Here is a 17146-nt window from a genome sequence, read left to right as displayed (position 1 = left end):
TAAGTCGCTATACTTTTACCTTCATTTTCCTATTTTTTTATTTTTTCTCCGCGTTTGGTTTTGGCTCAAAACTTTAATGATTGCATGTTTGATCCTATAAATGGATAACTATTGGTCATGCAGGTTAGGTGAAGGCGATCTGCCACTTGCCATAAATATGTATTTTTTAACCTCCTATATATACCCTTGTTCTCCTGAATCTGGAGATCTTTTTTGTCCCTGTGCCATTTTGTTGCTCGGATATGGCCCTATCTTCCCTGTATGTAAATTTACACAAGTGGGCGTGGTCCTCAACTTTTCTCTGTTGTCATCTATTTGATGACCACACCTAGTTGGCTAAAACAGATGATTTAAGTACAGAGGAAAAAAGGCTATATTTCTGGGATAGAGAGGCGCAGGAATGAAATAAATGCAACAATAGATTAAGGAGAACTGCAACATTTATGCCAAGTAGAAAAAAAAATACATATTTATGAAAAACAACAATCCTCTTTAAAAAAAAGAAGTGTTAATTGAACTGCCTGGCTACAGGAGTTGTAAATAATGTACGTAGCTAGAAACCTGTGAAATATTGGTCACCAAGAGTGTATCTAATAGAGATGACCGAACTGGCCAAGGATTAATTCGGAATTGCTGAGCTCAACTGTGTTCAACAAACCTAGCCGAAGCCATTAAATTCAATGGGAGGAAAAGAAAAAGCATAAACAACACCTTTAGGGGGCCAAAGCTACCTAAACAGCTCAAACTGTTTTACAGTGGAGACACATTGTTGTGGCACAGCCATGAACGTTCTAGACTATTGACATAAGAAATATTGGATGTATGATAGGTGTAGATATCTTGTTCTGAGACCCCTGCTATTACTGACAAGACACAACTTGGAGACGCAACTAAGAGCTTCCATATTTCCAATAATTAGGGACAGACAACAGGACAGTTTCATCAACTGCCCCAGAGTACCCATAGTGTCTTTTCACCGCAGTCTAGCAAGGGCCATGCACCACACAGGGTGTGGCCCAGCATTTATTTTTTTTCAAATCAAGAGGTAGGTGGATGAGTGACAGGTGTAGGCCTCTTGCTCAAAGACCCCCTGCCACTATAGATAAAACACAACTTGGAGACCCAACTAAAAGTCTCCATATTTTAAACATTAGAGGCAGACTTTGATGTTGCGATGGAGCATTGTCCTGCATAAAAATCATGGTTTTCTTGAAGGATGCAGACTTATTCATGTCTCACTACTGTAGGAAGAAAGTTTCTTCTAAAATCTGGCAGAAGGTTTGGGAGTTGATTTCAAGTCCATATTCAACCCAAAAAGGCCCAACTAGATCATCTTTACTAATACCAACCCATAGCAGGACCTCAGCTCCACCATGCTAATGTCTGAGTTGAAAGGGAGGTCCGTACCCATTACTGATCCAGCCCTGGGCCCTTCCATCTGGTCCGTGAAGAGTTACTCACATTTCTTCAGTCGATAAAACCTGTGAACAATCTGTCTTCAGATATTTCTTGGCCCAATTTTGTTGTTTCCACTTCTGTGTCTTGTTCAGTGGTGGTTAGCTTTCAGGCTCCTTACCTTGAAAACCTCGTATTTCTGAGCCTCCAGGGAGGTTTCAGTTCTGGAATATGACAGCACTGGAGGATAATGGCTTTCTGGTTGCTTTAGTTTGGATTCATCCCACATTTGTGGCCATTAATGTCGTGTTTTTTCTCACAGCATATTTGGCAGTCCTCTACACTATTTGCAACACAACGTTTGATGGTTCTGTGATGGCGCACCAATATATGAGCAAGTTCAAGCATGCTGTGTCCCTATCTAAGACTTGAGCCAATTTTTAAATTTTCAGACTCAGTTAAATCTTTTTTTAGCCCATTTTTCCTGAGGAAACAAGATGACTTCTCTTATCACCTGAGCTACTTAAACCAATCAGCATTCACATTTATAGAGATCGAAGGGGGGAAATTTGACTAAAAATGATGATATGAGCAGAATACTCACTGCCTAATAATTGTTCACAGGGAGGGAAAATAGATTGCTTTTGGCTAATTTTGCCAATTTTTGCAGAATTCACCAGTTCTCCGGATCCTCTCCCGACAGATGATATTGAGTAATGGATGGGGCTTTTAACATTTATACACCCCAATCCTTTTGTGCTGAGGAAAGATAAGGTGCTGCTGAGAGAGATTTCAGTCAACATTGAAAGCAGATGATTGCTTACGTGTCTATCAAATTCCAGCACAGAACTTTCAGAACTTTAGATTTTTATTATGCTGGAATTGCTTCATTACATTCTACTTTCTGCTTTTGTTCATTACAGATATAAAAAACAGACGAAATAATGAAATATGCCTTGCATTCATCTTACCACCTGTGGTGACTTTTCTATTGGCATTGTGTTATTTCTGTTGTAAGAACTCATCAAGAAGAACTGAATCAGGTACGTCCATCTCTAGATGACAATAACGAGGGGAGAGGAATGGTTGTCCATCCAGCAGATATCATGCCGACCTTCAGTGACTAGGAATGATGGGGCACAAGATGTAACACCTACTTTGGCGCCCAAGAGAACATTTCTTGCCCATGGCTTCTTCATATTTCCTGTCTTTCAGTGCATCCCTTAAAAAAGTTGGTTACCTATTGGACAACCTCTTCTGAGTGACCCCAAGGTGCAACATACAAATAAAAGAAAACACTATAAACACCTCCCGATCTCGTCTCAAATCCTCTGATCTAAGCTTAGCTGGCAGTTAACTGACATAACTGCTGTGATGACTGGTGATCACATACAAACTAAATATGTGACCGCTGTGGTCAATCATTGTCTTCAGCATTGATTCTACCAAGACCATTGATTGGCTGCAGCTGTTAAGTGCTTATGCGGCATATGATCAACTGTCAGGAACTGCTGCAGTCAATTAGTGGCTGCTCATCAGCTGCAACCTTCACAATTTTATTTACCAGAAGAGCAGGCATAAATAAAAATCTCCAGCCATATCAAGTATTTTGTGTAATCAACACCTATGCAGACCTATGTTTCTTCATGGATACAGCATACAGTATGTCTTCTTCCTTTCTCTATTTCATTTTATATGTACTATATGTACCAGTATGATTTCCATGATAGGGGCCATATATACCAGGATGGCTGACATATATACCAGGATGGGGGCACATCTTTACCAGGATGGGGGCCCTATATACCAGATGGGGGACGTATGCAACAGGAAGTGATATATGTCAGGATGGGAACATACTGTATATAAGAGGATGGGCACATACTGTATATTCCAGGATGGGGGTCATATATACCAGGATGGGCACAAAATAAGAACATATGTACCAGGATGGGGGGACATATATACCAGGTTGGGCCCAAAATGGGAACATATGTACCAGGATTAGGGGGACATATATACCAGGATAAAAAGACATATATTCCAGTATGGGGGACATATGTAGCAGGAAGGGGAAATATATACCAAGATGGGTCCCAAAAAGATATAAACCAGGATGGGAACATATATACCAGGATGAGGGGAGCATACATATCATGAAGTGACCCAGGAAGAGGAAGATATAAACCAGGATGGGGACATATATAGCAGGAAGGGGACCAGGATGAGGGACATATATACCAGGATGGGGGACATATACACAAGGATGGGAGACATATACTGTATACCAGGAAGGGTCCAGGAAAGGGACACACATACCATCAAGGGATCCAGGAAGAGGAAGACTTAAACCAGGATGGGGGACATATAAGCCAAGATGGGAACATATAGAACTGGCAAAGAACCAGAATAGGGGACATATATACCAGGATAGGAGACATTGTTATGTTAGAGAGAGGGAAGAGGGAGTCAGGAAAAGCATGAAGTTATTGCAAGAGCAGAATGGGTACTGCAGTCAATAATGGTCTAGGGCACAGGTCTCAAACACAGCTAGGTTTATGGACCACACATGGAAAAAATGTGAACTTTGGGGCCTCATTCTTTGCAGGACAAAGTGACATTTTAAGGGAAAACATTTTTTTCAATACACCTTTTGATTACTCTTTTTGATAACTTTTTGCTTATTTTATTTTTTTAAATTGCATTCATCGGATGTGTTATCATACAGTTTTATAGCTTGGGTCATTGCGGTTGAGGTGATAACAAAAATGCACTTTGTTAATTTTAGTGTATTTTTAGTGCTAAAAATGTTTTTTATGCCTTCTTTTGAAATTCTTTTGCTTTTGTTTTACTTTGTATGTTATCCTCTTCTTGATCATATTATCATTTTACAGTTAGCACCATATAGTAATTTGTAGTAATGTCCCTGTGAGGCAAATCCCGGGATATGAAGGTGAATTATGACTCCAGTCATAATCCCTCATCACTCCCTGGCAGTGCCCCCTCCCTTCTTGTTCTCAGTGTTCCACTTACACCTCCATGGCCATGTCCTGTGATATGGAGATGAGGTGGTGTGGGAACAATGGACACAGGATGACTCCCTGCCGTCACCCTGTAGTAGGAGCTGCTAGCTAGTTAGCAAGGCTATGGAAATAGCCAGACAGAACGACTCCAGTAAAAAATGGTTCATATCTCGCAAGCCATATTTCCGATAAATATGGCAACCATAAAAATGGTGTCTCCGCATGCAGACGATGCCGGCACACCCTTTTTATGGGAGCAGGACATTGGGAAATGCCCCAGGCGTGATATCAGCCAATGGGGAACTGGCAGACAGGTCATGAGTCCCCTCGTTCTGTAGCTAAATTCATAACTGTCACGATGAGAGCATTGGCGTCCGCCTACGACGCTCCCAGGCAAAGTTATGGCCATATTCCATGTTGTGGATTTTGTCCATAACTCCAGCCAGGGGTGGGGCAGTGCTCCCTCTGAGGTCACTAAGGTAGGAGGGGACCTGGATTTGGCCAGGTTGATAACCCTACTTCGGCCATTCTCCAGTGTTCTTTCGCTGGGGGCACGTGTAGGAAACATCTGTGGGAGTTCCTGGAAACCTGGTCTACAGCGCCCCCCTGTGGCCAGACGCAACAAGGTAACTGCTGGAACTGTGTATGCCTGTTTGTAACCCATGCTTTGATTGTAACTGTACTCTGACATATGTATATTCTGTAGATTCCCTATTGTATATATTGTAGTTTCTAGTGTGCTTTAGGCTGATTAAATTATATAATTAATCTTGGGCTGTTCTGTTATCTCGATCTTGAATCCCACGTCTGTGTGTTCGGCTAATAGTTACCGTAAATCGGTTGGTGGCAGCGAATTGTGCCAAGGATTATTGTGGGGAGGCCAGTGAGATTCGGGGAGATTTTATATATTCCGCCCGCGGAGGTCGGGGGAATATATACCTTACTCTCACCGGGGACCCTTCAATAATCGGCATAAGTAGTATAGCGGCCTCCTTGCTTATGGTCGGGCAATTCCATAATTGGCCTGACTATAAGAGGGGCGCTAGAGAGCGCGTCACGTGCTCTGTCTGTCGGTCGGGAGGTATAAAGGAGGGGTGACCCCCACTTGTTACCCCCCGATTGTGACGTACTGGTAGCCAGCGCGGGGGATTTCTGAGTGACCCCCCCCGGTGGGTTGTGACATATTGGTGGCAGCGGTGGGATCGAGATAATAGTGTGTGTGAGTGTGAGACCCATACTCCCAGACACTAAAGACTGCCTGCAGCAGCTGTGGCTGCTGGGGTCTTCAGACCAGCTCAACACTAGAGTGTCAGAGTGCAGATACTGTAAGGTGTGTGGAGGCATCAGGTGTCAGTTCTGTGTCAGTGACCAAAAGTCTGCAAGAATGGCTGATGGCACCAGGAGCAGAGCTATGCAACTGGCCAATGCTAAGGCAGGAGCCGAAGAGAGGGAGGACGGTGCTGTGGACAGCAATGAGGAGGTTGCCCACGAGTCCTCCAGGAGCTCGACGCCAGAAAACCGTTCTGCCGAGGACATTGCGCAACCTGGCACTGCTGGACAAGATGAGGAGGAGCTCACCCAAGGTTCCTCAACGAGCCAGATGCCAGCCCTCCGCTCTGAAAGGGACAGTGAATCGCCTAGCTCTGCAGCGTGCCGCAGATCACCACGTGCCATTCCACCGAGCCTGGGAGGCTCGGATAGCCTTCTTCAAATGGCTATGGCCCTTCTCCAGGCTGGAGACCAGAAGGGCTACAAGGAACTCCTGGCAGAGCGCAGGGCAGAGCAGCAGGCAGCGCGTGACGCTGAGGCTGCGGAGCGGCACGCAGAGCGTGAGGCTGCGGAGCGAGAGCGGCAGGCAGCGCGTGAAGAGCGAGAGCGAGAGCGACAGGCAGACCGTGACTACCAGCTGCAGCTAGCTCAGCTCCGGCCCTCATCAGCCACACGTGACCTTCGAGACACCAAACTTCCAAAGGTCCGTGTTGAGGACTTCCCAGTGCTGGAGAAGGATGGAGACTTGGACTCTTTCTTGACTGCTTTTGAACGGACTTGCTTGCAGCACCATCTGGACAAGGACCAGTGGGCCAAATACCTGACCCCCCGTTTAAGGGGTAAGGCCCTGGATGTCCTTGGGGACTTGCCTGCTGAGGCAGATCAGGGCTACGACACCATCAAGCGGGCCCTGATCCAACAGTACAACCTCACCCCGGAGTCCTACCGCAAGAAGTTCCGGAGCCTACAGAAGGGACCAAAGGACTCCTGGGCTGACCACAGGCGGGCACTTGCCCGAGCTGCCGACCACTGGACCCAAGGCCTGCAGCTTTCCACCGGACCGGAGATCCTGGACTTGTTCATCACGGAGCAACTCTTGTGGAACTGCCCTGAGGATCTCCGCCAGTTCATCCGAGACCAGAAGCCAAAGGGGTCCACGGCTACAGCTGCCCTTGCCGATGACTACACCAACAACCGGGCCCCTGAGGCCAGGAGAGCGGCCACCAGCAGCACCTGGAGAGGGGGTAAGATGAATTCTGCGACTGCCCCACCTGCCCCTAGACTGCAGGGGGTGTCCCCCTCAACTCCCCTCTCCAGGCCCGTGGCAGAACCAAGACGGTGCCACCAGTGCAACCTACCTGGACACTTCAAGGCCATGTGCCCTCAGCGTCCCAAGGCCCCGGCTCCGTCCCCGTCCCAAGGGCCGCCCAAGGTGTATTGTGTGGGTGGGGGTGGTGGTAGGTCCCTGGACAGCTTCCAACCTGTCACCGTCGGCCGGTCTGTGACCATAGGACTGCGAGACAGCGCCTCGGAGGTGACTCTGGTGCGGCCTGAGATGGTGTCCCCCCAAGACTTGATCCCTGGAAAAACCCTCGCTGTCTCCGGGATTGGAGGCACTGACCCGGCGCTGCCTGTTGCTGACATTTATGTGGACTGGGGCGCAGGGCGAGGGGTGAGGGAGGTGGGGGTAACTGATCGGATCCCTGCAAACGTGCTACTTGGGACAGATTTGGGGCAGATAACCTCCCAGTTTGGGCCCCAACCAAGGGCTGAACCTTCAGCCAGTACTGACATGACTCCTGACAATGTTAATGTGTTATCTATGAATGATGTGAGAGAGGGGGGAGTGAACTCTGATATTTCTGCTTGCATAGACACCATAGACACACACTCAGCTGCAGCTGTGACAGGGGAGGGGGTCAGAGAAAGGTGTGACAATGCCTCTACAAGTAATCAGCCTGTGAGCTGGGATCTGTTGCCCTCTGCAGGGATAAGCAGAGAGCAGGGTGCTGCAGGGGGAGGACCAGTGTGTGGGGTGGGGGCTACCACAGCAAATGTGGGGTCCCCAGAGATTTCGCAGCGGGGTTCTGTTGCTGCAGGAGGGGAACAGGCAGGTGAGATTGGGGCCGGTCCAGGAGCGGAAGTGCTCCCAGGTAAGATCTCGGTGCATGGTTCCCCCACAACCGGGGTGTCAGGAAGCCAGGTAGGTCTGCCTGAACCGGCGACTTGGTCAGGAACGGAGGAGGAGCAGGCACGACCCACGGTCGCAGCGGCTGTGGCCGCTGTCACCCGCAGTGGGAGTGCTGGAAGCCAAGGGGCCTCCCGGAGGTCCGATAGCTCTTCCCCTTCTGACCAAGTGGCAGCCGAGTCAGGTGGAGGCCAGGACACAGGTCCCGGGGTACTGACTGAAGATGTGACAGTCTCGTCGATTCTGGCCACATCTAGTCAGGGGTTTCAGGCAGCGTTAGAAGCTGACGACAGCCTGAAAGCTCTTAAGGAGCAGGCGGCACAGCCTCCCTCGGACTCGGACCCGGAGCGAGTGGTCTGGGACCAAGGACGGCTGTACCGGGCCACGGTCCAGCAGGGTTCACCGGAGGCGTGGCCCAGGGACCGACAGTTGGTGGTACCCTATCCGTTCCGGACGGAGTTGTTGCGGATCGCACATGAGATTCCGATGGCCGGACACCTAGGGATCGCTAAGACCAAGGCCAGGTTAAACCAGCATTTCTACTGGCCAAAAATGGGGGCCGATGTGGCTGCCTACTGCCGTTCGTGTGAAACCTGTCAGAGAGTGGGGAAGGCGGGGCCACGCCCCAAAGCCCCACTAGTATCTCTGCCAATCATCGATGAGCCTTTCAGGAGGGTGGCTGTGGATCTGGTCGGCCCGCTGGCCATCCCCAGCAGCTCCGGGAAACGCTTCCTACTGACGGTAGTGGACTATGCCACCCGGTACCCAGAAGCAGTGGCCTTGTCGTCCATTCGGGCTGACAAGGTGGCCACCGCATTGCTGGAGATTTTCTCCCGAGTGGGTTTTCCCCAGGAAATGCTCACTGACCGGGGGACCCAATTCATGTCCCAGCTGATGGAGGCCCTCTGTAAGCAAGTCCAGGTGCGACATCTGGTGGCCAGCCCGTACCATCCACAGACTAATGGCCTGTGCGAGCGGTTCAATGGCACCTTAAAGCAGATGCTTAAGATGTTGGTCGACTCCCATGGGCGTGACTGGGAGCGGTATCTCCCACACCTGTTATTTGCTTACCGGGAGGTTCCACAGGCCTCAACAGGATTCTCACCGTTTGAGCTCCTGTACGGGCGACGTGTGCGGGGCCCCCTGGCTCTGGTGAAAGAGGCTTGGGAAGGGGATTTGGCCACCCCTGGAGTGTCGGTTATCGAGTATGTCATGCGCTTCCGGGACAAAATGCAGGCCTTGACGCAACTGGTACACGACAATATGGCTCAAGCCCAGGCCGATCAGAAGCGTTGGTACGACCAGAACGCTTGTGAGAGGACCTACCAAGTGGGTCAAAAGGTGTGGGTACTGGTCCCCGTACCACAGGACAAGCTTCAGGCAGCCTGGGAAGGCCCATACCTCGTGTACCAGCAGCTCAACCCTGTGACGTACCTGGTCACCCTGGACCCTGCCCGTGGAAGGCGGAAGCCCTTCCATGTGAACATGATGAAGGCACATCATGAGCGGGAGGCATGTGCGCTCCCCGTGTGCAACCTGCCCGAGGAGGGAGAAGCGGAAACCCTCTTGGATATGCTAGCCCAGGTTAGGGCAGGCGGATCCATTGAGGATGTGGAGGTTGGCCACCAGCTCTTGGAAGACCAACGGTCCCAGCTGTGGGCCACCCTCCTCCCCTTCCGGGGGTTGTTTACCAACCAGCCCGGAAGGACTGACTTGGCTGTCCATCACGTGGACACTGGGGATCATCCCCCGATCCGGCGTTCAGCATATCGGGTCTCCCTGGAGGTGCAGCAACACATGCGCCAGGAGATTGACGAGATGCTGAAGCTGGGGGTGATCCAGGCATCCAACAGCGCTTGGGCCTCGCCTGTAGTCCTTGTCCCTAAGAAGGACCGAACCACTCGGTTCTGCGTGGACTACAGGGGGCTCAATGCGGTCACGGTCGCCGATGCGTACCCAATGCCACGCATCGATGACCTGCTCGATCAGTTGGCCGGGGCTCAGTACCTGACCATCATGGATCTGAGCCGGGGATATTGGCAGATCCCCCTGACTCGCAAGGCCAGGGAACGCTCTGCCTTTATTACCCCATTTGGACTGTACGAGTCCACGGTGATGCCATTCGGGATGAGGAATGCCCCTGCCACTTTCCAGCGGATGGTCAACACCCTGCTCAAGGGACTTGAAGGGTACGCGGCCGCGTACCTGGATGACATTGCCGTCTTCAGTCCCACCTGGGAGGACCACCTAGAGCATCTAGCACAGGTGCTCAGGCGGATCCACCGGGCAGGTTTGACCATCAAGCCGGGAAAGTGTCAGCTGGCCATGAGCGAGGTCCAGTACCTCGGTCACCGGGTAGGTGGGAGAACACTGAAGCCCGAGCCTGAGAAAGTGGAAGCCATCGCATCCTGGCCCACCCCCAGGACCAAGAAGCAAGTGATGTCCTTCTTGGGGACCGCTGGGTACTATAGGAGGTTTGTTCCATGCTATAGTAGCCTGGCAAAGCCCTTGACGGACCTCACCAAGAAGAAGCTGCCCTCTGCAGTCGATTGGACAATGGACTGCGAGACAGCCTTCCGGGCCCTAAAGGACGCCCTGTCCAGCCCGCCCGTGCTACAGGCAGCCGACTTCACGCGGCCGTTTGTAGTACAGACCGACGCCAGTGACTTCGGCCTCGGTGCGGTGCTCAGCCAGGTGGACTCTGCGAGCCAAGAGCACCCAGTCTTGTACCTGAGCAGGAAGCTGTTACCAAGGGAAGTTGCCTATTCCACGATGGAGAAGGAGTGCCTGGCCATAGTGTGGGCCCTGCAGCGTCTGCAACCCTATCTATACGGGCGCCACTTCATCGTGGAGACGGACCACAATCCCCTCAGCTGGTTGCACACCGTCTCTGGGACGAATGGGCGATTGTTGCGATGGAGCCTTGCGCTCCAGCAATACAACTTCACCATTCGCCACAAAAGGGGCCGTGACCACGGTAACGCAGACGGGCTGTCCCGACAAGGAGAGGTCGCGGACGGGCGCACGGGGGAACACCGGAGTGTGCTGCCCCCTAGCGCCCTCAAAAGGGGGGAGGTGTGAGGCAAATCCCGGGATATGAAGGTGAATTATGACTCCAGTCATAATCCCTCACCACTCCCTGGCAGTGCCCCCTCCCTTCTTGTTCTCAGTGTTCCACTTACACCTCCATGGCCATGTCCTGTGATATGGAGATGAGGTGGTGTGGGAACAATGGACACAGGATGACTCCCTGCCGTCACCCTGTAGTAGGAGCTGCTAGCTAGTTAGCAAGGCTATGGAAATAGCCAGACAGAACGACTCCAGTAAAAAATGGTTCATATCTCGCAAGCCATATTTCCGATAAATATGGCAACCATAAAAATGGTGTCTCCGCATGCAGACGATGCCGGCACACCCTTTTTATGGGAGCAGGACATTGGGAAATGCCCCAGGCGTGATATCAGCCAATGGGGAACTGGCAGACAGGTCATGAGTCCCCTCGTTCTGTAGCTAAATTCATAACTGTCACGATGAGAGCATTGGCGTCCGCCTACGACGCTCCCAGGCAAAGTTATGGCCATATTCCATGTTGTGGATTTTGTCCATAACTCCAGCCAGGGGTGGGGCAGTGCTCCCTCTGAGGTCACTAAGGTAGGAGGGGACCTGGATTTGGCCAGGTTGATAACCCTACTTCGGCCATTCTCCAGTGTTCTTTCGCTGGGGGCACGTGTAGGAAACATCTGTGGGAGTTCCTGGAAACCTGGTCTACAGCGCCCCCCTGTGGCCAGACGCAACAAGGTAACTGCTGGAACTGTGTATGCCTGTTTGTAACCCATGCTTTGATTGTAACTGTACTCTGACATATGTATATTCTGTAGATTCCCTATTGTATATATTGTAGTTTCTAGTGTGCTTTAGGCTGATTAAATTATATAATTAATCTTGGGCTGTTCTGTTATCTCGATCTTGAATCCCACGTCTGTGTGTTCGGCTAATAGTTACCGTAAATCGGTTGGTGGCAGCGAATTGTGCCAAGGATTATTGTGGGGAGGCCAGTGAGATTCGGGGAGATTTTATATATTCCGCCCGCGGAGGTCGGGGGAATATATACCTTACTCTCACCGGGGACCCTTCAATAATCGGCATAAGTAGTATAGCGGCCTCCTTGCTTATGGTCGGGCAATTCCATAATTGGCCTGACTATAAGAGGGGCGCTAGAGAGCGCGTCACGTGCTCTGTCTGTCGGTCGGGAGGTATAAAGGAGGGGTGACCCCCACTTGTTACCCCCCGATTGTGACGTACTGGTAGCCAGCGCGGGGGATTTCTGAGTGACCCCCCCCGGTGGGTTGTGACAGTCCCCATCCTGGTCCCTTATCTTGTTAATATGTGCCCATCTTGGTCCTGTTAGTCCTGTTACAGGGGGACTGGCAGATTAGGACCAGGGGGTATATATCCCAATCGCCAGTCGGGGCCCACCGTGCTCCAGATGGTAATGGAGCTGCTGGCAGCCTGTGAGTTAGGCGGAGACTATAGATCTGATGACGACTCAGAGATAACCCAGGCGACCTGGGAACCGGTCACATGTGTAGGGACACGTCAGACCGGACGACAACCCAGTTATCGTTTCGGTGGAGCGGGCGCTACTCCGACCACATGTGAAGGGAACATGTCAGGCTGAATGGTGACCAGGTAGCGTTGACCGAGAAGACTGCTGCGACAGCGCCCTGTCGGCCACGTGTGTAAGACACGTCAGGCCGAGCGGTCCTTCGATTAGCGTTTCTGGTCACTACTTGAATGGCCACGTCAGGCCAAGAGATCACACCATATACCCCAATAAGAGGAGAGTGCTGTTCCCAAGAAGGGTCACAATAATATATCAGACACTTTATATAAATAACCAATTATTTTTAATTTCATCTGAACATCATAATTCATATTTCAAACAAGTAACAATACATACAGTGCTGGTGATCACAGAAGATAAAAACCCCTACCCCATAAAAACATGCAGAACCAAACTGGTGCGTTGTGGATCCAAATTGTATACAACTGGTTGTCAGAAATTCATATGAAAAACCCCCCAGGTTAACACTCACAGTGTACATAAAGTGCTCGTGCATTCATATAACCATAGTACAGATCACTAATACAAGCCCAAACCCAATTGGTTTGAATAGCAGCAACCTCAATTATTGAGTACTCTAAGATATAAATATGTCACCATATACTTGCATTTCAATTCATTATTAAGGTAAAAGAGTCTCTAGCCACATGTCTGGGCGGCCATTGAGGTTACCGTTATGGCAGGAGGGTAACCACGAGGAAATTAGTAGTGATAGTGACACTCCGAGTTGGTGAACCACAACGCCCAGCACCTCGACGCGCGTTTAATACATATTGCAGCAAATCTCACTGAAAAATGCATATACCCCAATAAGAGGAGAGTGCTGTTCCCAAGAAGGGTCACAATAATATATCAGACAATACATATTGCAGCAAATCTCACTGAAAAATGCATATACCCCAATAAGAGGAGAGTGCTGTTCCCAAGAAGGGTCACAATAATATATCAGACATACATATTGCAGCAAATCTCACTGAAAAATGAATATACCCCAATAAGAGGAGAGTGCTGTTCCCAAGAAGGGTCACAATAATATATCAGACAGATAAGAGATCACACCAGTAGCGTTGACTGGGAAGCCAAGGAGGATAATAGGTTCACACACCCAATCCTGGAACACCCTGTTAACTCCACAGGGGTCCTGGGGTACGCTGTCTGTTCGCGTAGGAGGCACAACTGGACAGGTGTGTTGTCCGTGTGCGTAGAGGGCACTATCGGACAGGTGACGCCGCAATTATGTTGTCCGTGTGTGTAGGAGGCACAACCGGACAGGTGACGCAGCAGCCGCAGCCCAGTTAACGCCACTGGACTGCTATAGCACAACAGGAACGGTAACAAGGAAGCACGGCGCCTGACCCTCATGTGCTGAGCCACGAATCTTGGCGTGACAGGCACCATTTGCCTAGCCCTACCTATCGCTTCCAACAAAGCTTTTGCAACCATGAATTATAAGTGAATATGAGAAGACTGTGCACCTCCATGTTGTCTCCAGCCCCTTTTATAACCTGGGTCCGCCCCAAACCCAGGGTGGAACCACCAAGGTCTAATAGCAGAGTGCCATATCATCAGCGACATCACCAGCGGCCTATCTGGAACCGCCACGTCATTGATGACCTCATGGCAGCTACGCCCCAAACACATCACGAGTCATCGTCTGACGACCAATGGTGAGGTACCAGATCATACTGGCGGGCCTCTGCGAGCCAGTCCAGAGTGGCCACATCATCAGGACACCTGACACCCTCTGCCCTATCAGGGCCTGCCACCTCACATACATGCTCAGTGAGGTCCTTACCAGACCTAGCCTCTGATGCACTAAGTGCCTGAGCATTCTCAGTAGCCTGAACAACAGACTCAGAAATCAGACTATCTGCCTGAGCATGCTCAGTAGGCACATACCAGAACTTAGACACAGCACGAAGTCCAAGTACCTGTGCAAAGAGGCTGTTAGAGCTAAGTGTGGGAGCATGCTCAGTAGCCTGAACTGAGGACTTAGTCTCAGAAATGACACTATCAGGCTGAGCATGCTCCCTAGGCAAAACACCGGACTTAGACTCTGGCTGGAGTAAATCGGCGCGCGCATGCGCACTAGCCGCCTCTCCACACTTAGACGTGGTGGAAGGAGCAGCCAGCTGAATGACCCGAGCCACGGCCAAGAACGGCAGCCGGCGCCTGGGCGCAACAGGAACCGCAGCAGGTTGCTTGCGGCTATGGCGGCGCCGGTTCGAAACAGGTCCCCTTCTTGTCATAATGTCCCACATCTTCATCCACTTATTGTAGTAATGCCCCATCCTGGGCCGCATCTTGTTGTAATGCCCCCTTCCTGATCCCCTTCTTTTAGTAATAGCCTCCATCTTAGTCCTCTTCTTGTAGTAATGTTCCCTTCTTGTAGTGATGACCCCATCCTGGTCCCCTTCTTGTAGTAACGCCCCATCCTGGTTCCCGTCTTGTAGTTTATGCTCCATCCTGGTCCCCATCTTGTTGTAATGTCCTCATCCTGGTCCCCTTATTCTAGTAATGTCGCCATCCTGGTCCCCTTCTTGTTGGAATATCCCCATCCTAGTCCGCTTTGTAATGCTGGCATCCCTGCACTGTCCTACCTTTCCTCCTTGGCAGAGATGCTGACAATCTCACCACTGCAGCTAGACTATATGCTCCCCGACCTCTCTAAGGTAAGCTCTCGGCACAGCTATACCAATGCCAGCAGCTGGCCCCTCAAAGGCCAACTGATGATGTCAGCAGCTCCCTGGCCAAACCACAATAAACAAGGGTTCTTCAATGCCTGCGGGCCACATGGAGCAGCCTCAGGGGCCACATGTGGCCTGCAGGCTGCATGTTTGAGTCCACTGGTCTAGGGGTAGATGATGTTGTGTATGGATTAATGCAGACAGCTGAAATTTAGCTGGAATTTAGATTGCGGTTAGGGCAATTGCCAAATAATTTAACTAAAATCGTAAAATAAAAGTAAAATATGATAGCCCAAGATCCAATATGTAATTTATGCTTTATGTCAGCATTATAGGTACACTGTGTGAGTATTGTATAGCAGTATTATCTAACCTATACAATGCATAGAATTATTTGTAGAATCTCAGACATCGCTTTTTGTGATGTCCTGTCCTTCTTACACTTCGGGATCTCTTCAGTAAGGACAGGAATGATTTTAGAGTTGATGACTATATTTATGGATGTGAGTAAGGTAGGGCCTTAGAAAATATTAGTAGAGCAAATGTTAAGTACCAGTCACCATAGCACTAACATTTTTTCTAAAACAATTTTTTTAGAAAAATATTTCAATATCGGCAACATTTTTTTAAAAAAGATATGATTCGTCATAGGTGAAGAAGAACAGATAGAAATGTAGGAAGGACTCAGAAGGGATGACCATGAGAATGAAGGTATGAGAATGAGAATCGGGTAAGATGGCATCAAGTGCAGAAGCCTCAATTAGACTGGACATTTATTAAATTGGGTGCCATTATTGGACATATTTTATCATTTGGACTGCTGGATTGGTAGGAATCGAATCCTGAAATATTCAAATATTTAGATTTAGTCAATCCCATTTGTTGTTCTTTTTCTTTCGTGGGTGGTGGGGTTGTGGACGGGGGAAATTTCTATCAAATTCAATGAGATATGAATTGGTTTGCTCATTTCTATCCAAGTCTTTTCTCGTGCTACACTGGATCTCTGGAATGCGCTTGTCATGACTCAGCCGTACCACTCACAAGGGGATGAACATATCAGGAGAGATGTAATGCCTGTAATCAACAGATCCCTAGTCAGACAAAGTCCCTGCCTGACTGCGGAGGTAGCACATTAAGATTACTAAATAGGGTCCCCACTCAATGTCCGCTGACCCTTAGTGACCTTAACTACATCCTCAACTGTAAACAAAGTGCTACACTAAACAACAATTAACATACGCTGACAAGCAAAAGGGTAACAATGTTTTGCACTTTTGTCTTTCAGGCTCTATATCTCACCATCCACTACAGCTTGGAGCATGAGATTACCTTCATTTTTATAGACAATCATCTTGGCTGTCTCATACATAAATGTGACTTGCAGCTATTTAGCATATGATTAGTTATGCAGATGTTGCCATGTCACTGCATTGTTACTGTTTTGCTTCTAAAAATCAAAATTACATTTTTAATTATTTTGTTAGTATTTTGTAAATCCACCTTTGGCTTTTAACACTTCCTGATCCTTCTGGACATGCTCTCAATAAAATTCAATCATGTCTTAACCCCCTTCTCTTTTACATGTTCCCAATGTTGGTGTATACTGATCGGCTCTCTTGGGGATGTCTACAACTTTTTCTTCCACTCTACCCCCAATTGTTAGATTGAGTTGAGATCTCGGGACTGTGGGGACAATCCAGCTCCTCTACTTTATTGTCATTGACCCATTTCTTTCCCAATCTTGCTGTATGCTTTGTGTCATTGTCCAGCTGGAACACTACGTCATCCTTTTCATACTCATAGTAGTCGAGTGTATGAAGTAACTCGTCTTGTAGGATACTTACATATAGCTCAGCATTGAGACCACTATCGATCCTGGTCAAGTATCCAATACCTTTGGCTGTGAAACAACTCCATATAATCAGGTTTCCTCCACCAACCTTTATATCTACTCATAAAA

The 17146-nt window shown here is 49.3% G+C and overlaps 1 long non-coding RNA gene across 1 annotated transcript in view; it reads left to right on the top strand.

The window, feature by feature from the left end:
• The window catches only part of LOC142258461 (uncharacterized), a 29461-nt gene extending 13591 nt beyond the window's left edge, over positions 1–15870 (top strand). Inside the window, exons 5-6 of the long non-coding RNA XR_012727781.1 lie at positions 2319–2438; positions 15838–15870. This is a non-coding gene — a long non-coding RNA (uncharacterized LOC142258461). The remainder of the gene's footprint in view (positions 1–2318; positions 2439–15837) is intronic.
• Positions 15871–17146: the final 1276 nt, after the last annotated feature.

The sequence above is a fragment of the Anomaloglossus baeobatrachus genome, chromosome 12, assembly GCF_048569485.1.
Source record: "Anomaloglossus baeobatrachus isolate aAnoBae1 chromosome 12, aAnoBae1.hap1, whole genome shotgun sequence".
NCBI classification, from domain to species: Eukaryota; Metazoa; Chordata; class Amphibia; order Anura; family Aromobatidae; genus Anomaloglossus; species Anomaloglossus baeobatrachus.
The sequence above is the reverse complement of the archived record's forward strand: the minus strand, read 5'-3'. Positions and strand labels throughout refer to the sequence as shown.